This window comes from Odocoileus virginianus, chromosome 28, assembly GCF_023699985.2.
Source record: "Odocoileus virginianus isolate 20LAN1187 ecotype Illinois chromosome 28, Ovbor_1.2, whole genome shotgun sequence".
Taxonomy (NCBI): domain Eukaryota; kingdom Metazoa; phylum Chordata; class Mammalia; order Artiodactyla; family Cervidae; genus Odocoileus; species Odocoileus virginianus.
Window position 1 is genome coordinate 6,005,707 of NC_069701.1, and position 22,434 is coordinate 6,028,140.

General features: G+C 39.2%; 2 long non-coding RNA genes across 2 annotated transcripts; one reads left to right on the top strand and one right to left on the bottom strand.

The window, feature by feature from the left end:
• Nucleotides 1–1,960: 1,960 nt before the first annotated feature.
• LOC110129022 (uncharacterized) lies at nt 1,961–9,605 on the bottom strand. The gene is made up of 5 exons (XR_011484280.1): nt 9,523–9,605; nt 5,781–5,934; nt 5,479–5,600; nt 4,372–4,461; nt 1,961–3,584 (listed from the first exon to the last, which is right to left on the bottom strand). It is a non-coding gene; the product is annotated as an uncharacterized lncRNA (long non-coding RNA).
• Nucleotides 9,602–20,203, top strand: LOC110129021 (uncharacterized). Its single transcript, XR_002311357.2, has 2 exons — nt 9,602–9,843; nt 19,370–20,203. It is a non-coding gene; the product is annotated as an uncharacterized lncRNA (long non-coding RNA).
• The last annotated feature ends 2,231 nt before the right edge of the window (nt 20,204–22,434 follow it).

Sequence of the window (22,434 nt, forward strand, 5' to 3'; positions counted from 1 at the left end):
ATTTTGGGGTTAAGCTTGTGTTTCTGGTTAATTGCTAACCACACCACTGGCCAGTGCCATGTGCCCACCTGCTTCACACACTGATGCCCACTTGCAGGGCCCCAATCAGAGCTAGGCTCTTCTCTTCTCAGGACTGCCATCTGCAATTTGAATCTCTATGTCAGCATCAAGGACCATGAGGAATCACTGAGCAACCTTCAATATCCCCAAGCAGTCAACTGTGCAGTTAACACAAACATATAGGCTTGGTAGTGGCCACATCAATAATACAAAAACCAACCATCTCCTTCACAGGAGGTGTGGAAAGTCCAGTGAATCCCTCACTAACCTTCTAAGAAGCCACGGTCATAGAGTAGACACTAACCATCCTCATAAAATGAAGGAGTCAAAGTAAAAATCATAACCATCTTTTACTGTCTTTTTTAAAAGTGGTGGCCCCATCTGTATCTCAGGAAATTGTAAAATGCTCTCCCTTGCCCTTGTCCTTTCCATTTTATCTCCATCCCTGCCTCCCTCCCCCAGCCCTCACTTCTGCTCCAGTGGCCTTGTTGCTGTTTAGAAAGCTGTGGCCGCCCAGCCTGTGAGGTTGTAGATGGCAGTGATGATATCTTCCCCATCTTGTATGCCCACTGCCTAAAACACTGGTCAAATACCAGGCAGCCACTCAATAAGCATGGATTAAATAAGGAAGAAAATACAAAGAGCAATCAAAAATTGTCTCAGACTAAATATACATATGGGACTTGATACAAGAATCCATTTAGGACTTCCCTGTGGCTCAGTGGATAAGAATCCGCCTGCCAATGCAGGGGACACAAGTTCAATCCCTGGTCTGGGAAGATTCCACATGGTGAGGAGGAAGTGGGGAGCAACTAAGCCAGTGTTTCCCAGCTACTGGGCTCACATGCTGCAGCTACTGGAGCCGATGTGCCTAGAGCCTGTGCTCTGCATCAAGAGAAGCTACCGCAATAAGCCCATGCAGAACAACTAGAGAGGCGCTCCTGCTCTCCACGGCTAGAGAAAACCCACAAACGGCAACAAAAGACCCAGCGCAACAACAACGACAAAGAACCCATTTAACCTGCTAGAAAATTCTAGTCCTCTATAAAATGTTAGAATTGGAAAGGATCCTATGTATCATTTGGTCTAATATCCTTATTTTAAAAATGAGGGTCATATGCACAGAAAAGTCACAGAGTCAGCCAGGGGAAAGCCAGGCATAGACCTCCCTCCAAGAGTCCTGCAAATTTCTTCACCTCATAGTCTTTTTTTTTTTTTAATATATTTTATTCTATCTTTATTTTAGTTTAATTTCTATTCATTTTCTTTTTTTTTCCATTTATTTTTATTAGTTGGAGGCTAATTACTTTACATCATTACAGTAGTTTTTGTTATACATTGAAATGAATTAGCCATGGATTTACCTCATAGTCTTTTCTGACTGACTTTCCCACTCTCATCACTTGCAGCTCTGGTATTGTCTCAATCAGCCACCCAAAAGGTTCTCCTGATTTTTCTTCCGGTTTGCTCTTTGTCAGTTAACGTGGTTTTTTGTTTTTAGTGAGTCACACCCTTCTCGCTAACTGTAGTGACCTTTCCTTAATCTTCCTGTTACTTCTCTTTTGTTTTAAATATTCTCTACGTTGCCTAAATTTTCACCAGCCTGTTCAACTTTAGGAGGGGGAAACCATGCATAGTAGAAGGTGGTTTGGAAACTCCATCCTCAAAGACGATGTGAACTGATTTGGGGGAGGGGTGGCGCAGGGGGAGGGGCAGGGTCCGCCCAGACTGTTGGGGAGACACCAAGCCGGACAGGCTAGGGCTCCCAGGAAAGATCTGGCAGAGACGTCCCAAGGGGTACTCTTTGCAAAGGAATAAAAATGAATGGATGAGAAAACTCAATTGAGTATCTTTCCAAAAAAAGGAAGCAGGGTAAAAATGAAACGAAGTCCATAGTTGGTGAATTTATTCAAATATTCATTTATTCAGCTGACATTTAGAAAGCACATTCTTTTGTACCCAACCTCCTGCCAGGTGACTGGGCTGCAGTGTAAAGAAACAAACCCTTTCTCAATGAGTCCAGGCTCAAGAAACAAAGGGATGTTAAAGGAAAGTTCTCGGATGCATTGGTTCTGAGCAAAGGTCTAGGTTTACTTCAAACTTGCCACCCCATCCAAATCTTACTTCCACAAAGAGAAGCAAACCAAAACAAAACCCTGTCTTAATAAGTTTGTAAGTTGAGGTGCTGGAAGGAAATACCTGTTAAAATTTATTGATCTAGTCCCAAGATTTCTTAAAGGGTTTAAACTTGTAAAACTATCATATGTACATCCATTTTGCAGGATAAATTCTAATTTCACTGACCTGAAAGTTAATCAGATATACCACCAATTTAGTAAAGAAAGATTGCTAAAGTATGTCATCAAAAAGTAATCACGCTTTTTCCTCAGATTTGGGACATTTCATTTCTTTTTCAATTCCTAAAATTTATCCTCAGAGAAAGGTGAGACAATATAGACTGAAAATTATAATGCATACTCTCTATCATGAAAAAAAGATAGTGATGAGTTTTTGTGACTAATAAGAATTATTAGTGAGAATGAAAAATAATAGTATTAGATATTCAATGTCTGTTGCATCATGGCATGAAGCGACATGATCAGTCCCTCCTAGGAGAACTTCAGTGGTTTTCTATCCTCTACCACACCCTTGATGAAATATTCTGTCAATTAACAAATTCTCTCCATTCTGATTTTTATTCATCAGATAGTCTTAACATTGCCTGGCAGTAAAAAGTACTTTGCGGGCAGAAAGACATGGTTTGAATATCTGCCCCATCACTTAACCAGGGCAAGAAAGTTATTTAAACTTTTTGAGCATCTGTTTCCTCATTGTTCACTGGAAATAGTTTCTCACTTAACAGAGTTGTTAAGGTTATGTAAGATAATGCATGTCAAAGTATTTAAGGTAATGACAACCCACTCCAGTATTCTTGCCTGGAGAATTCCAAGGACAGAGGAGGCTGGCCAGCTACAGTCCAAAGGGTCACAAAGAGTCGGACATGACTGAAGAGACTTGGCAAGCATGCATGCATACAGAAAATATCCAGTAAATTATAATTACATTAATTAAATAATTATCATTATCATTTTTTTTTTTCAGCCAGTGTGGGTGCACTCAGCTCATTGCATGGGGTAGAAATCAAAGCACTTGAATCTTAGCTCCAAAACTTATAGGCTATGGGATCAAAGTAGATCTTTTAATGTTTCTCACTAAGTTTCTCATATATAAAATTGGGACAAAATAAGAACTATATCACAGAGCTGTGGTGACAAGTGATTGAAATAATACAAGGAAGTGTCCACTATAACACGGAGTAGTTCTTCACTAAATCATATTCTCCTTACTCAGCATGTCCAGATCTGGAATTCTGGATAATGGAGAGTCATCCCTGTGTTATAAATGAATAAGTCGCCATTTAATTTGTCAGTTCAGTAGTTAGGTATTTTTAGTATGAGATGGTCCTCTAGGGCCTCTAAGGCCTGCTCATCCCTGGAGGAGGTGATCAGGTCACATTAAAGAACCTGCAAAACTGTGGATGAAATCAGGTTATTTTACCAATCTTTGTCCACATAAGAAGCCTGCCCCATTAAATCACTTGTTCTCTCATTTAAAATGAGTATAAGCATACTAAAAAAGAAATGAAAATCAAAGTCCTGAGTTCCATATTATACATCTAAGAGGGGGGAAAAATGGTTGGAAAATGCCTGTGGGTAGAGTCCAGGAGATTGAGTCCAATTAGGGGCTCAGTGGATTGCCAGGCCTGAGAGCAGTTTCTCAGGAGCTTGCGTTGCAGATTGCATCGCCTGTTGTTTGCCCCCAGGCTCATCCTGGGGCCCCATGCATTGACCTGCAGCAGGCTGTGGCCATTCCGGACCATCTGCTGCTCTCTGCTGATTCTGGGGTTCCTCACTGTAATGCCCTAGTACCAGCCAGTCCCTCCCCCTTCAGCGGCTTGGTGCCCCTTTCCCCTACCTCTCTTCTGCTTCTGCATATCTTTAAGACTCAGCTAAGGGTCACTTCCTCTGAAAAGACTGGCATCTCTCACACCATCAAGACCCTGCCTCTGGGTTTCTTTGGCCTCTGTCTTGACTTTCACTGTAGACATCTAGGGAATATCTTGTTAGTCTCCATCTTCTTTCAAACACTGAAGGTAGGGACCACTTCTTATTCTGCTCCCTCCCCCCCCCCTTTTTTTCTTTTAATCTCAAGCCCAGTGCCCAATAGGTTCTCACTAATACTTACCTGGAGACTGATCAAAAATAGGAATACGATAAAAATTCCAAGCAGAGGTAAAATAAGCAGATTTACCAGTTTGTTACTGTTGTTGCTCTGTTGGTCGTTTTTTGCCACACCATGCGGAATCTTAGTTTCCCCAGCCAGGCATTGAATCCATGGCCCCTGTATCGACAGCATGGAGTCTTAACCACCAGACTGCCAGGGAAGTCTATAAGCAGCTTTATCTTTGCATTTATTTTACTTATCTATTTTACCTTTTATTTATTTTACTCATTTATCCGGCTGCGCCAGGTCTCACTTGCAGCATGTAGGACCTTTAGTTGGGACATGTGGGGTCCAGCTCCCTGACCAGAGATTGAATTCAGGCCCCATGAGTGGACAGCAAGCAGTCTTAGCCACTGGAGCACCAGGGAAGTCCCAGCTTTATCTTTCATCGGAATGTAGAGGGCAAATGTTGGGACCTTCCAGTATGTTATTCTTAGCAAGTTTTCTGTTGCTATCTGTTTCATTTGAGGTTTAGTACGGGGCATATGTTTTTCAATCTCTAAAAGGGTAATAATAATTACTGCTCAAAATTCCTGTAAGATTTGAAATAGATAACACATGTGACTGTGCATAATAAAATACCTGAACAAAGTTAAAGGGTCAACACATGTTGCTATTCTAACCAAATCATCAGCAGTCTTTTCATAAAAAAAAAAAAAAAAACAACTGACACAATAACCAGTGACTTACATAGACCTTACTGAAGATTTCAAGGGAAAAACAGAGAAAGGTGCTTACATGTCACTCCAACCACAAACCACAGAAAATCCTCAGTGGGAGACCTCTTCTTGGCCATATACTACTGGGGATTTCCTCTCTGATCTTTGAATAACTACCCAGGAGTAGAATGACTGGATTATATGATAGACAAAAATTTTTTTAAAATTGCCAAAAATTTTACAAAGTGATTGTACCATTTTACATTCCTTTCTAGAGTACATGCGAGTTTTGCTTTTTCCACATCTTTTTCAACTTTTGGTATAGTCAGTCTTTTAAAATGGTAGCCATTTTATATATTATATCTATAATGATCTTATATCTCTAGTACATAAAGAATTACTTAATAAGAAAAAAACCAAAGATGGTCATGATTCTTGAATAAGCACTTAACTAAAAGCAAAACAGCCAACTCACCTGCTGGAAGTAGGAGCAGGAAGATCCTAAGGAGAAAGATGAACCTTCAAATTAGGCCATGAAAGGAACGAGAACAGTTTGTAACCAGTAGAATGCAGGGTTCCATGGCAATACTGTGAGTCCTGTTGAGGCAGTATTCAACAGTGTTGAAACAATTTTTCCCACACTGTTCAGTCTCTTGGGAATAGCAGTGGCCAATCAGAGTCCAAGTCAGGGATAATGATTCTTGCAAATTATTCAGGAAGGGGTATCAGGGTAGAATAACTGCTGAAAGAAATAGTCCCCAAATTCTAGCGACTTACCTCAAAATAGAACTTGTTTCTCACTTGACATGGAAGTGTAGGTCCGTGGATGGTCTCTGCTCCATAAAGTCACTTGGGCACCCAGATCCTTTCATCTTATCTCTCATGCAAGTCTTTCAGTTCTCTTTATTTATCCAGTGAGGCAGTAAAGATGCTAGGATTAGACATGGGGGGCTTTGATGAGCTATGCTTGGATGTACTTACTACTTATCTCTTCCACTGAAACTTCACTGGCCAGAACTTTATCACTGGTTTTATCTAAGTGCCAGGGGAAATGAACAAAGAAACCATACGTCCTGGAGATGAGGATAATAAAGCTACTGGTGACCATTTTAAGTCTCTGACACACAAGGCATAAGTGAGATACCAGAATGCTTTTCAGTATAAGATAAAAATAGCGACATGGGAATTTTTCAAGCTCAGTTCATATAGTGACATGATGTATTTTTACATCTTAATCTCTCATTTCTCCTCCTAAAAGCTGATTCATGCCTCCACCTTCTTAACGTCCTTCTCACTTAATGCCCAGTCTTCCCTTTTATCTTATTCCTGGCCTCAGTCTCAGTTGTACATTAGCGTTCATGTTCCTCCATCAATTCTCAGCTCTGAGCCAAGAACTCACTTTTGTGCTTGAGTTCACTCCCTTCACAGAGATCCATTCCACACCTGTGCTCAGGTAGCTGGTTTCCTTTGCTGTTTTCTTTGCCTTTTCAAAATTCTATTCACTCTTCCTTCAAGGCTCAGTTTAGTTCAAAGGACAATCCTCTAGGAAGCTTTTCCGTAAACAAGTACCTGGGCTAGAGACATGCTTTTTGATTCTAAATCATCCCTTTATTTATTTTATTCTTGGTTTGTGAACTCAAGAACTTTAAGGATCTTTTTTCATTCATTCATAGAAAATGAGTTGTTTTACATAAATATGGTTAACTTTTCAAACCTGGTATATAAAATTACAAAATATCTAGTGTATAATAGATACTCAAATATCCTAAATGATAGTTTTTCTGTTCAGAACTTTTTGGCATTTTTATCAATCCTTTCACATATTACCACATTTCTCTTGTGTTATTGGTGTCTAGGTACTTGTCCTTGCTTTGTATTGGATTCTGGATCATGAACACATGTTTTTTCTTGTGTGTATGTGTGTGTGTGTGTGTGTGAATTCTTAAATGTACTGAGCACATGTATTCATGGCACAGATCCAATAAATGTGTTTTCATCAAAAAATTTCTGGGATTCTCATCCTAAAAGGAGATGATGAAAAGACTTAAGCTAACATGTTAAGTGTAAGAAACACACAAAATTTCTTTAACAAGGAAGTATAAACAAGCACAAAATATATTTCAGTAAACATGGAAATACTATAAAAACCCTATAATCTTACACAAATTACAAAGGATTACTATTACAAAGTAGAATAAAATTGAAGTTAAAAATTTGTATTTTCCAGCTGCCATTAAGAGTCTGGCTTATAACTGCTATTTTATTGCTTTCCATCCCAGGAAGTAAGGCAGAATGATTCCCTCTTGGGAGAAATTGAACTTGTTGGTTATTTTCCACCAAAAAATTGCTTGATAGAGGCAAATAAAATTCTGCAACTACTCTTCTTTCCTAAATACATGCATATCTGATTTAAGCAAATAGAAAAACTTCAGCATGAGACAGATTATGCCTGTAAACAGAAGAGAAATTTGACAAAACATTCAGAAATTGAGGGTCCACAGCAAATTAAGTGGCCTTTAACATATGCTGTATATTTCAACTACATAGATTTTTTTCCACCATATATGAAGCTGAAAAAAATAAATATAGCAAACCCTTGCATTGTATGTAATGTTCATCTTTGTATAGATCTTGTTTCCAAATTTGCTTTTCAGGAAGTTGATTTATAACTGTGAAATTGCTGTTCCTTGTATATTTCTAAGAAACTAAAAGTTATCAAGTTAGCCCATGGAATTAAAAACTGGGCCTCAAATAAAGAATAACGACAACTAAAAATATTTCATGCCCTCATTTTTTGAAGCCTTGAAGCATTTTATTTTAAAGAGTTCAAGTTATGGCCCTAGTTGAAAATACTTCTTTTATTGCCATTTTATTCCATAGAGCATTAAACTAACATGGAATCTAGGTTGCTTCTGGTTAGTAAAGATTGGAGGAAACAGAGAGGCATTTCAGATTTAGAGATCTCCTGCCAATGCTAGGGACTTCTGTAGTTAAACAAAATGCAAGAGTATCAGAAATGTTTATATAATCTAGCTAAAGTAGGGTATGATAATTGGCAGTAACACATTTAGGGCAAAACATGTCTGCAGAGTGCTCCCTCTTTTATATGCATGCACTGGCAATCCTTCAATAACAACAATGACATATTAAGCTCCCACTCTGAGTGAAACCTAATGCTAAGAGTTGCTTTACAAATTGAGCCTGTTGACCACAGTGCAATCCCCCAGCCCCTCCACCACTCACCAGATACAGACAATTTTATAACAAACATTCTGGAACCAGTCATTTTGGGAAATGATATGGCCAGCTAAATCTACCAACCTACTCATCTGGCCTTTTAGATACTAAGTCACTCTCATCCATCCATCCACTTGTTCAAAACTGTTCAAAGTATGCATTGACTTACTCTAAGTTAGGCATTTCTTTCTTAAGGGAGGCAAAATAGATATGATTTCTATTCTCATAGTACTTCAGTAGAAGAGATAGGAAGTAAATAGTTGCCTAAATACCCAAAGAGTTGTTGACTGAAATAAGAAGTATGGTAGAAAGGTATCATATCCTATGAGAGAGACTAACAGTGAGGTTTAATTTAGTTTGGGAACTTAGGGGGAAAAAGAACTTTAAGAAAATAGCATTTCAATTGGGTATTTAAGAATGATTAGGAGTTAGTCAAATAACAAATGGGAGTAGAGAGTACAGTATCCTGGGAGGAAGCTCTCGAGTTGAATGTGTCTAGGCACTGAGAAAGCGAAAGAGGACTAGTGAGGAGATAGTTCAGCAAACAGAGGAAGAGCCGGATCATGAAAGACTCAATACATCTTTCAGGGAGGTTTTAGACATTTTCTTAAAACTACTGGAGACTAAAAAGTTCAGGTTTATCTTTTTAAAAAAATCACTCTGGATGCGGTGAGATGAAAGTAGTTGAGGGGGTCCAGAGAGGCATTGCATATTAAACAAGAGATAATGATGGTCTCTTGAACCACAGTGGTGGCAGAGTTGAGAGATATTTCTCACCGAAAATAGAGAACAATTGATCTATGTATAATGTTGCTTAATACACTATTGTATAAAACAGAAAGTAATCTGGAAATTACTTAAAGGACCATCTATTGTGTTAAATTTGGTAATTCTTACAGTAGATTACTAGGAAGTGATTACAAATAATAATATAAATCTATATTTATTAACTGGACATATGTCTATAACATGTTGAGTGCAAACAAGACAGGTATGCACTATGAGCCTGTGTGTATTATTAAGGTCAAACTAAGAGGGTTTGCATAAAGAGATATTTAAAAAATTGACCATAACCTATAGAAGATGAAATTTCCAATGATTTGTAATTACTTCTTTAAATGTTTTTGTATTGTTTGAATCTTTTACCATCAGAATATATAACATTTATAATCAGAATAATCAATAAGGCTTTCTGTATTTTTATTTTAATAACAACAAATGAAGCTACAGGAGGTTTAATGATTTTGGAGTCACCTCCAAAATGATTCCCAATGAACCTCACCTCCTGATAGTCACGCTCTTCTATAAGCTACTTCCACATTGAGTCAAATTGGCCAGCATGACCAATGGAATGTTAGAAAAGTGACCATGTATGACTACTGAGGTTAGATCATAAAAGGCATTGTGACTTCTGCCTTGGTGCCTTAGATCACTCTTCCTGGGGAAAGTTGGCAACTGTGCCATGAGTGCACTCAAGCAGCCCTTTGAAGAAGCCCATGTGGAGAAGAATTGGGCTTCACATCAACAGCTAGGACCAACTTGCAAACCATGTTGGTTTGAACCAACTTCAAAGTGGATTTTTCTGCCCCAGTCAAGCTTTCAGGTCAGTGCAGTCTCAGCTGACGTCTGACTATGTACTTACGAGAATTCCCAAGCCAGAATTGCCCAGCCAAGCTACATCTGAATTATTGAATGACAGAAATTGTGAGATAACATATGGTTATTGTTGTTTTAAACTACTAACTTGCTACACTGCAATAGATAATTAATAGGGTGACAGATTAAATATTGTAACTGAGAAAGATGGAGCTATCAAGGATAATTCCTAGATTTCTGGCTTGCACAGCTGGTTTAGCATGCTTTTATAGATAATAGAGGGAATGACCTATTTTTGAAGGTAGAACAAATTTTGCTTTATTTTTTATGGATCTTGGGTACCTTTGGGACATCTAGTAATTATAAATATCAGGCTTCTTAGTTGAAAGCAAAGTAAGCAAGCTTTGTCTGGTTTATGCAGAAAATAACTTGCTGGGGAAAAAAATCTTTGGAAGAAAATATGGAAAAACATCTACATGAACTCAATTGTTTCTTAATTAGGACAAAAAAAGCACTGAACATACAGAATAACTTGAAAATTCTCTTCTTTAAAAAAAATTTTTTTATAAAATGACATCATTAAGAGAATGAAAAGATAAAAGCAATCCCCAGATTGAGACAAGATATTATATATCTCAAAGGAATCATATCCAGAAAGCATTAAAAAACCTACTAATAGTTACATATGTATGCTAACAAAGCAATAAGTGCAGAATATACAAGAAAACCTATGAATTAATGGGAAAGGCAAAGCTCTCAAGAGAGACAGGATCACAGGCTATCCAAATGGAAAAATATACAACTGAAGAGACGCTCAATTTCACTGTTGCTAAAAAATTGAATGTTTATATCTCCCCTCCAAATTCATTTATTGAAACTCTAATCCTCAACCTGCTGGTATTTGGAGATGTGGCCTTTGGGAGGTGATTGGGTCATTAGGGTGGAGCCCTCATTGTGGCATTAGCATCCTCATAAAGAGACAGAGATCTTGTTTCCTCTCTCTCAATCATGTGAGAATAGAGGGAGAAAGTGGCTGTCTATAAGCCAGGAAGTGGTCTCTCCCCAAACACTGGATCTGCAAAAACCATAATCTTAGACTTACCCTCCAAAACTATGAGAAATAAATGATTTTCATTTAAGCCATCCACCTGGTATATGGTGATTTTGTTATAGCAGTTGGAGCAAAGACAATTGCTTATAAAGGAAATCTGAAATAAGTTCATTCAACAAAACTACCTAGTCACCAAAGTGGCAAAAATGTAAATGTTGATCTAAAATGTTGATGACAGTACACAGGAACTGGGGTGCTTATACACTTTAACAAAAGAGTGAATTGGAATAATCACTTTAGAGAACTGTTTGGAAATGTCTAACTGAACATTCAAAAACCCTATGACTCAGCAATTCCACTCATAAATATGTATCCAATTGAATCACATACGTATTTTCACCAAAAGATAAATACAGGCAAGTTCAAAACAATACTGTTGGAAATAATGGTGGACATAGTCCCTCTCTATGAGAAATATCAATAACCTCAGATATGCAGATGACACCACCCTTATGGTAGAAAGTGAAGAAGAACTAAAGAGCCCTCTTGATGAAAGTGGAAGAGGAGAGTGAAAAAGTTGGCTTAAAGCTCAATATTCAGAAAACTAAGATCATGACATCCAGTCCCATCACTTCATGGCAAATAGATGGGGAAACAGTGGAAACAGTGGCTGACTTTATTTTTGGGGCTCCAAAATCACTGCAGACGGTGATTGCAGCCATGAAATTAGAAGACGCTTGCTCCTTGAAGGAAAGTTATGACAAACCTAGACAGCATATTAAAAAGCAGAGATATCACTTTGCCAACAAAGGTCCATCTAGTCAAGGCTATGGTTTTTCCAGTAGTCATGTATGGATGTGAGAGTTGGACTATAAAGAAAGCTGAGCACCAAAGAATTGATACTTTTGAACCGTGGTGCTGGAGAAGACTCTTGAGAGTCCCTTGGACAGCAAGGAAATCCAACCAGTCCATTCTAAAGGAGATCAGTCCTGGGCGTTCATTGGAGGGCCTGATGTTGAAGCTGAAACTCCAGTACTTTGGCCACCTGATGTGAAGAGCTGACTCATTTGAAAAGACCCTGATGCTGGGAAAGATTGAGGGCAAGAGGAGAAGGGGACGACAGAGGATGAGATGGTTGGATGGCATCACCGACACAATGGACAGGGGTTTGGGTGGACTCCAGGAGTTGGTGATGGACAGGGAAGACTGGCATGTTGCGGTTTATGGGATCGCAAAGAGTCGGACACGACTGAGCGACTGAACCGAACTGAACCAAACTAGTCCCTCTCTGGCAACTATTCAGATGTATACAGGAAAATGGATTAATAAACTGTGTATTCTCAACTCATGGTAAATATAAACCAATAAGAATGAATGAATCAACAACCACCTGCAAAAATGTGGGTGAATCCCAAGTATATAATGTTATGTGAAAGAAGTCAGACGCCAAGGACATATATTGTATGGAACTATTCATATAGAGTTCAAATCTGTGGTTTCACAAGTCATGGTTACATTTACCTTTGTAAGAGAGGCTGTGAAAGGAAGTAGGCACAAAGGATGCTTCCAGGAGTGTCGATTACATATTCATCATTTTTTAGTTTGTAGTCATTTCATTAAGTGTTGGTCCTTTATTGGACTGGAACCTGGTTGTCAGGAGTCGATGATGAGATAGTGAAAGAAGGAAAGAGGCTAATATTCCCTGGGTTATGCAGCCGGCTTTTGCGCTCCAGGGAATCAGCTAGAAAGAGAGAGAGAGAGAGAAAGAAAGAAAGAAAAGAAAGAAAAAAAAGACAGACAGACAGACAGACAGACATGGGGACCCAAGCTCTGATGGAGCAAAGGTGTTTTAATCAGCATGGTGTGGGCATATATACTGTCTTACAAAGGAATTATTCTCAGCAAAGATGAAGATTAAAATTCCAGACTTACAAAACATAAGGCGATCCATATTAAAGAGAGAGAGTTGTAAACAATCACTTTTACCGTATGGTTCCTAAGAAGGAAGAGGGTACTTATCACCATATTGAAAAACCAATGAAGGAAATGCCTGGATCCCTCAGCCCTGGGAGAGGCTTGCCCCTCCTCTTAATTCCTGAATATTCAGGAATTAATAAGGAACAGAGGATTTATGACAGATCCAAAACAGCACACAGGAAGCCTCCTGTTAAATGCTTCCTGACAATTCCCCCTATCTTATTATATCTGTAAAAAAAAGGTACTGACCAAATGAGTTTGGTTAGTATTAACCAACCTTATAGAAAGGTGACAATAAACAACAAATATAATTATCAAGACAATCACCAAAGTTACAGTTCCAGACCCGATGCTGTGAGTAATACTTTGAAACCATCCTTGTGGGTCTAGCCCAATCAATCAGCGAGCTGTTTAGCTAAAGTTAGTGGAAGAGGGCAGACATTTAGAAAAAGTTTCAAGGATTTCATTTTGCAGTAATTGTACATTCAGAGAGGCATTATCATGTAAATGAAATTGGATTTGTTCCCAATTGTAGGCACTATGATTGAATTGAACAGGAGTAACACAAAATTGGAGAAGGTACTGGCCTCCCACTCCAGTACTCTTGCCTGGGAAATGCCATGGACGGAGGAGCCTGGTAGGCTGCAGTCCATGGGGTCGCTAAGAGTCAGACACGATTGCTTTCACTTTTCACTTTCATGCACTGGAGAAGGAAATGGCAACCCACTCCTGTGTTCTTGCCTGGAGAATCCCAGGGATGGCGGAGCCTGGTGGGCTGCCGTCTATGGGGTCGCACAGTTGGACACGACTGAAGCGACTTAGCAGCAGCAGCAGCAGCATAAAATTTGCAATGAATACAAGTTACAAAACGTAAAGTCTTATTAAATTGTAAATTTTCTATGGCCATAACAAAAGGAAGTGGGACATAGGCCTGTATAAAATATGACTGATTACAGCGAAAGAAATAGATACTATGACCAAGACTGGTCTCTGTGAAATGTCCGGTCTAAGTCCCAAGTTCTTCGGTGCTGGCAGCAAGTTTCCATATGTCCCACTGTTCAGGTCCAATTTGTTCACTGAGGAAGATTCGAGGAGGAGGAGGGGGAGGGGTGCCATTCCACTGTCAAGCCAGCCAAGAAGCCCTTTGTCATGGTAATGTTTTATTAGTAACCTTTTACATAGTGTTTTTGTTCTTTCCCTAAACTTTCAGTAGTGTAAACATGGTTCACAGACAAAGGGCAGCAATGTCCCAAAGTCTTTTTTTTGGAGGCAGGATGAAAGCCCAAGTTTGTCAGCTAATGTTTATGCACAATTTTCCTGGGCCCAGGCAACGGAAGGACTTCATAGCCTAAAGAAATGTTAATCAGTTTTCCCTCCTCCCCAGGGTGTGAGGGTTCCAGGGAGGGGGCATATGGGTGGAGTCATTGTTTGATATGATCCATCTTTTCTCCATCCATTTTATGACCTATAATAAGGGGGGTTGGGTAAGTAGCCCATTTAAGTTTGGGAGGCACAGACTAGCAGGCTGAGCATTACCGGGAAAATGTATTCAGGACTTGGAGGCATTCCCTGCTGAGAGACCAAATCTTCAGCCCAATTAGTAAGGGTTTTTATTTGTCCCCAAGTGGGGAGATCATAGGGTTGCTGCCACCAAAGGTGGCACTTTCTGAAGATCTTTAGAGCCGCCATGGCCCGTGCTGGAATTTCTTCTTCCTGGGGTTCTCGTTGTTTCATCTCCATTTTGAATGCCGGGGGCCCCCTTGGGTTGAATTTTCCAAGGAAAAAGTTTGTTGGATCCATCTGGGGAAATACAAGCATATCCCTTTCCCTGTAAGATTAATTTCCCAGATTTCCGTTGTTTATTGAACCCGTCTTGATACCAAATGGGCAGAGGAAGAGAAGTGTCCTTCAATTTCTTTGAAAGGTCTTTCTGCCCTTGTTAAAATATTTCCCTGTGGTAGGTTTAAAAAATTTAAAACAAATAGAGCTGTATTAACAATAGTTATAGGTTTAAAAAATATCTTATGTTGGAATCTAGTAAAGTCTGCTTTAGATAAGGAAGACAGTAGTGTTCCTGTGTATTCCCCCTTTTTAAATTTTTTTATTTGTAACTTTAGTTTGTGATGTGCTCGTATATGTGTAATATGAATGGGAGAAGTGCAGTTTTTAATAACAAATTGTGGTTCAAAAAGAGTTGTTGAATAATAGTTGATTGGAGTTTATGGTGGAGGTTTTTATATTTTTTAATATAAAAACTGAATATATAGAATCAGAGACTATACTAAAGATGTAGGCAAATAACTTGAATAAGAACACATAATTTATTTTGTTGAGCAGAATGAAATTTAGTATAAAAGACTTTATATTTTTTAAGAGACCAGAATGAAGCTTTGGCATTTTTAGTCTTATCTATATAAAAATTTTCAGCTTGTGGTATAGGCTGTGAGCTGATAATGTGGAAAATAATACATTTAGTATTTTTGAAGAAATTTTACAGCTTACCAGAAGGATAATGAAATGAAACTTCTACAAAATATTTTAGAAAAGTTATTTGGAAATCAGTAGAAGTTTATAATGTGTTTTTAAATTGAGATTTATTTGTAATAAAGTTTTATTAAAGTATAAAGGAGATAGAGACAGCTTCTGACAGACATCAGTAAGAAGGGAAAGAGTGTCCCCCTGTGAGTCTTTAGCCAGATGTCATAAAACTACCAGCAGTCTGCTAATTAGAGAAAGGAAATGTCTCAAAACTCAGAGACTAGCACCAGGCCCCTCACCCACAACATGTATTTTGAGATAACCTTGGCACCAGGTGAGTTGTTCTGGGCCATAAAATGATTGACATGAATCTTGAAGAAAGGCAGATTATCATATAAATAGTTTTCTTTACATAGATTAAGGGAACAATATCTGAGTATAACATACTAGTTTGTCAAGTAGGTTCTGAGCCATTAGGAGGAACTGACTTGAAGACAGAGTCTGGGGTAAATGTATAGCACATTAACATAGCTTAAGACAAACATTTTTATAAGAAAAATGCATTGGTTAACTCAGGGTTTGAGAATAGTTAACTTCAAGTGAAACCAGGTGTCATTATGGCAACACAGTATTTTAAGAGATAGCTCTTTTTAAATTTGTATAGAGAAGGAAAAAAATATACCGCTAGGTTTTTTTTTTTTTTTTTTTTGGCCGATTAAGAGAGATAAAAATGTCTGACACTTGCCGCCTATTTTCTCCATTTGGAGACCCCTGGCCTTTTTGCCTGTTAAGTCAAACTAGATTGGCCAAGTAAAAGACCAAAGGTTTGTGGGGGGTAGGGGCCAAAAAAATCTGGTAGGTATTCTAAAGGGGACTTCTTGAGGGTAAAGTAGAAAGTCATTTAGGGCTGGTATATCGACGGCAGCACTGCCGGATGTTTAGGGTTTGAGGGAAAAGATGGAATTTGCCCCTGGTTTTTGTTGAAGGGGACCTGGGGGGTTTCTTGCTTTGAGTTTTCCAGAATAGGTTTTCCTTCAATGTCAAATTTAGATTTACTCTCTTTGGCCCAATGTATTTTTTTTTATTGCAGTGGGGGCAGACTTTTGGGGGTTTTTTTTTTTTTAGCTTTCTTAGGGCAATCTCTTTTTAAATGGTTTTTATCTCTACATGTAAGTCATCCTTCATTTCCCTTTTTTAAGGCAGCAGCCATTCTTTCAGCTAGTATTTACATCTTTTGAGTTTTTTTATCCTATATTGCCACAAGCCTTCAAATAATAAAAAATAGTCCCTGTCTCACGGATTGGGGCTATAGCCCTTTGACATTTCTGATTTGCATTTTCATAAACAAGTAATTTTTTTTAGTTGTCTTTTAGCTTTTTTCTTTCTTTCTTTCTTTTTTTTGATTACAGTACGGGCTTAAGGGAGTTGTTGCCAGAAACATTAGGTTCTATCAAGGGAGAGACTTTGGGATTTGTGCCCGCTGGCAGGGGAGGAGTGCTTGGAACAATGGGGGCAGGGTTAGTAGGAAAATTTTGAAATAACTTATGTTGTTTTAATTGGGCCTTTTAAGGCTTCATCATCTGATTCATATTCATGTAATAAGTGTTCTGCTTGTTGCCGAATATCAGGAGGGCTAGAATTACCTTGGAATGGTAGAATCACAGCTTCAATGAGAGCCCATAAAGGCCAGAAATCTATTGGAATATTTTTTTCCCTGTCTGATGGCTCATTCAACATTTTCTTTTACCCAATGCCAAAATTTTAAATCAAAACTACCATCATCAGGGGACCAAGGGTCACATTTAACCACTGTCTGAAGGCAAGCCTCTATTCACTGGTGTGAAACAGAAAACCCCTGAACTTTAAATAAGCGATGAAGTAAAGTAGAAAAGTGAGGGGGCTTTCCAGCCGAGTGACCTATGTCTTAGTGCTTACCGGCCTCAATAGGCCCTCTGGGCTCACTCTGTCTGGATCTGCCCTGCGTACAAGAGTCCCTGTTCGGGCGCCACGTGTTGGTCCATTATTGGACCGGAACCTGGTGGTCCGGAGTCAACGATGAGATAGTGAAAGAAGGAAAGAGGCTAATATTCCCTGGGTTATGCAGCCGGCTTTCACGCTTTAGGGAATCAGCCAGAAACAGAGAGAGAGAGATAAAGAAAGACAGACACAGACACCCAAGCTCTGATGGAGCAAAGGTGTTTTAATCAACATGGTGTGGGCATGTGTACTGTCTTACAAGGTAATTATTCTCAGCAAAGATGAAGATTAAAATTCCAGATTCACAAAACATAAGGCGATCCATATTAGAGAGTTGTAAACAATCACTTTTACCGTATGGTTCATAAGAAGGAAGACGGTACTTATCACCGTATTGAAAAACTAATGAAGGAAATGCCTGGATTCCTCAGCACCAGGAGAGGCTTGCCCCTCCTTTTAACAGAGGGTTTATGACAGATCCAAAACAGCACACAGAAAGCCTCCTGTTAAATGCTTCCTGACAATTAAGCCTATACACTTAGAATTTGGTTACTTGTCTGTATCAGTGTTATGTTTCAGTAAAGAGTTTACAAGCAAAAAAAAAAATGTTATCTAGTGGCTCACAGAATCACCACTCTGGTACCGAGCCAGGTCCATGAATGCAGATTCAGGAACAATGGCCAAAACTATGCCATAGAACTGGTCCACGAGAAGCCAGTTATGGACAATGTAGAGTGCACCCCTGACCTTATGAACTCTGAACACCTTATGAAGTCCTGTCACCAACTCCACCATAGCTGGTAGATCATTTTTCCCCTTGACACCACGGCCAGAGAAATGTCTCACAAATTTTAATTCCTTATGTCACCAGTTCTCCATTCAAAGTCTGTGACAGATATATCAGGTTGATGGATCCTATGACATGTCCCTATTTTGTCACTACCAAGAAATATGGAAAAACAAGGATTTGGAACTTTAAACTCTTATTGCAGGACAAGGGCTATCTTAATTTTCTCAAGTAAGAAAAGAGGGTTCCCATACTGGGAAGTTAAAAGCGAGTTAAGATTTTAACTATAATTTGTCATGTGGTAGCAGGGATTTGTCAGGATTTGAGTCTGTGACTTGAAGGAGAAATCTTGGCTGGAGATAAAAATTTGGAATTACTGACACATAACTATTATTGACCCCAAGGGATGAATCATATCATTAAGAATATAGAAAGATAAGAGGAAGAAATTTCAGGTCTGGCTCTGAGGAATTTCAGCATGTGATAGAAAGTAAACACGGATGAGCTGGCAGGCTGACAGGGAGGTCAGGAGGAAAAATAGAGGGAGGGCGGGCCGGTTGTCACAGAAGAGAAGGAGGTTCTTCAAGAAAGAGGGAGAATTTAATTGGGTCAGATGATGTCAAAAAGGTAATTAAAACCAGGTGCCAAAAAATGTACATTCATTACAGAGACATGGAAGTTACTGGTGAGTATAACAGTGCTGTTTTCAGGCAATGACAACGTAGAAATGGGAAAGACAGATTAGAATAGACGGGAAAGTGACTGGGGGAGGCAGCAAAGAATGAAGACAAGTATAAATAACTATTTTGAAAAGTTTAATGATAACGGAAAGTAGCAAAACTTTCTTGACTGCCTCTTCTGTCTCCAATAATAACATACTGCCAGCCATACCTTATACTTCATAATAATTTATAACCCAGGACAATGCTCTCCTTTTAAGGTTCTGACTTCCCTCCCTAAAAACTCTATAGGGTGCATTCCCGTGTTAATTTTGCTTTTCATACTTTTACAATCTAAGGGGTTGAAACAATAAATATTTTTAAATAAATGTATCAGTGTCTTACGGTATTGATAAAATTTTCACAGGGATCTTGAAAAGTACATGGTGAAAAAATTGAGACTCATAAAGTTTACATAACACTTTCACATAGCTGTGAGTGGAAACCAAGATTCAAATTATGCTACACTAACTCCTGAAAAATTTCACATGTAATTGTGAAATTACATTACATCATCCTCATGGTCATGATTCTTCATTTCCAGGTATTGCCCCTTCATGCCTAGGTGCAAGGAAGGAAACAGAAGAAGATGCCAAGAACCAAAGATGTATGCTAGATAAGCGTGCTATATTATACTAAGGACACACTGCTTTCTGGGAAGATCCTCCCTGTAGCCTCCTAATAACATCTTCTTGGCCAGGTTACCAGCATTAAAACGGAGATTGTGACATCAAATTTTCTGAGGACATGGTCATCCTGAATAAAACTGAGGTTGTGCTGGTAATGAAGAAGGGAAGGACCAGTATTGGGCTCACACCTAGAAGCAACAATCTCAGCACATAATCAGAAAATCAAATTGTGAAAATGATCACTGAGAACATTCTTTGTCAGATGTATGAATACAACAGAACAAACTTTTCTACACCAGTAGAATAGAGAACCCTTTTCTCTGTCAGTTGAACACCTGTTGAAGTGTGGTTGAAGTATTATAATACTGACAATTTCATTCACTGCCTTGACGTGGCTCAGAGGGTCCCCGGGGTCTAGCAGTTCCTCACTTACCCGATATGCCTCCCGCTGAGCAGGAAACTCTCCTCACTCAGCTGGTTTCCCTGGCAGCTGGAGCAGCTACAGGCTACCTCAACCTTGCTGCTCTGCTTCCTGTAATCTGGGAAATTATTCAACCTAGTCAGTTATATTCTCCTGCAGGAACCAAGGGCATCTATCTTCATCCTCTAGAGCCTGCCTCCCACCACCCCTACGTATTCACTCTCCTCCCAAGTGAGACCCTTGTGGCCCTACACGGCCAGTAATGTCCTCCTCGCCTTGCTGTGGGTGCATGTGACTAATAAACAGCTGTCAATCTTATTTGTCCAGAGTTGGGTGTCCTGTGTCTGATTACCTTGCATTACTTAGGGTAGGGGAATCTCTCCTTCACCAACAGAATGAGTCAGAGGTGATCTAGACAGTGGAACAATAGAAAATTGCTAAAATTTGACAGTTTTGACCTGCAAAAATGAAAAGTTTATATGATTCAGCCTAATAATTGGCTTACATTAGTGACCATGCCGTATCAAAGCAAGACAATTCTTAAATCTTGAAATAATTCCAGTTCAATAAGATGATCATCCTGGGCATGTGGAAAGAGACTATATGAAGGAGTCAACACTCCTCTTGCTCTCTCAGTAAGTAGAACATATGGATTCTTAAATTTCTCTTTCTCTCACTCTTGATCTCACTCCATTTCTGTATATATATGTTTATATTTAGGTATGTGTGTATAGGGCCTGCCAGGTGGCACTAGTGGTAAAGAACCCACCTGCAATGCAGGAGACATAGAGAGGCAGGTTCAATCCCTGGGTCAGGAAGATCCCCTGGAGGAGGGCATGGCAACCCACCTCAGTGTTCTTGCCTGGAGAATCCCAGGGACAGAGGAGCCTGGTGGGCTACAGTCCATGGGGTCACAAAGAGTCAGACACGACTGAAGCAACTTGGCACACATACACATGTGTGTGTATATGTATGTATCTTGCTAACTATTTCTCTGTATCTCTCTTCCCAGTGCATTTGATTAATGTCAGGTAACTGCAATTCCTTGAGAAACCATGAATATCATACCCACCACTGTAAAGGTTGACTCATGCTTTATGGGAAATTGAAGAGTCTTGTGAAGGTACATGATTGTTGTAAAGTTGTTATTCTAGTACTACAAGTGTGAACATCTGTTTAGAGGAATTTAGGGAGATTCGGGGAATTAAATTATTCTCTTGTCCTGGAAAATCATTGAGAGAGCTGTGTCTGTCTCAGGAAATGGCAAAAGGAAGCAACTAGAGGTCTATGATAGAGTGGACATGATGAACACCTTTCACTTTATGGGCATGAAGATTACCCCCATCTTAAACACTCTACATGAAACAAGATAGATAGACAGGGATAGAGACATTTCAAAAACTCTGAGGGAAATTCTTCTTGTCTAAAACTTGTCTTTAGTTGCTTTTGAATGATTCCTTCAGGGAATATAGATACCATCCCAAATGAACAAACAGAGTTTGAATGTAAATATTTCTGCCTTTCTTGTTCAGTCACTCAGTGGTGTCTGACTCTTAGCAACTCCATGGACTGCAGCAGCCAGGCCTCCCTGTCCATCACCATCTCCCAGAGCTTGCTCAAACCCATGTCCATTGAGTCGGGGATGCCATCCAGCCATCTTATCCTCTGTCGTCCCCTTCTCATGCCTTCAATCTTTCCCAGCATCAGGGTCTTTTCCAATGAGCCGGCTCTTTGCATCAGGTGGCCAAAGTACTAGAACTTCAGCTTCAGCATCAGTCCTTCCAATGAATATTCAGGGTTGATCTCCTTTAGGATTGACTGGTTTGCTGTCAAGGGACTCTCAAGAGTCTTCTCCAACACCACAGCTCAACGGCATCAATTCTTTGACACGCAGCCTTTAGGAGAGGTGATCAAAAGTGATCTGATTACCGTTGTCCATTGATATCCATGGGGAATTAGTTTCAGGACATGCTCCCATCCTCCCTGTGGATATCAAAATCTGGATTCTCAAGTCCTTTATATATAATGGCATAGTACACTTGGCCCTCAATATCTGTTTGTTTGACCGCCTGGATTCAACCAACCACATCTGTTGGTTCTGTTGGTTGAACTGGTAGAGGTGGGACCCGTGGATGCAGAAGATCAAGTGTACTTAACTTTGAGCGTCCTGTAGTCTTGCCTGTGGACTTTGACTTTTGGGCAAATTTAACTTCTGCTTCCCTTTCCAAAGGAGACATGCCAGTTCAAGTGTCTAGATGCCTCAAGTGTGCAAAATAAACCTAGCTTCAGCAGAGAACTGCAAGCAGTGTACATGATATTTAAACATTAATAAGTATGTTCTCAGTGAGGCCTTTAAATGAAAAAAAAATTTGACTTGTTTTTGTATTTTGATATTTTTGTTGCATTTTATTTAAAAGAATTTAAAAAAAAGCCTCATTTCTTGAGGAACACATTTATAAAAGAGCTCTGCTTCTTGCTATTTTTCAAGGTGCTTTTTGTTTAATTAATTTAAAAAAACATGTATTGAGCACCCTGCTAGTTACTGGGCTAAGGATAGGG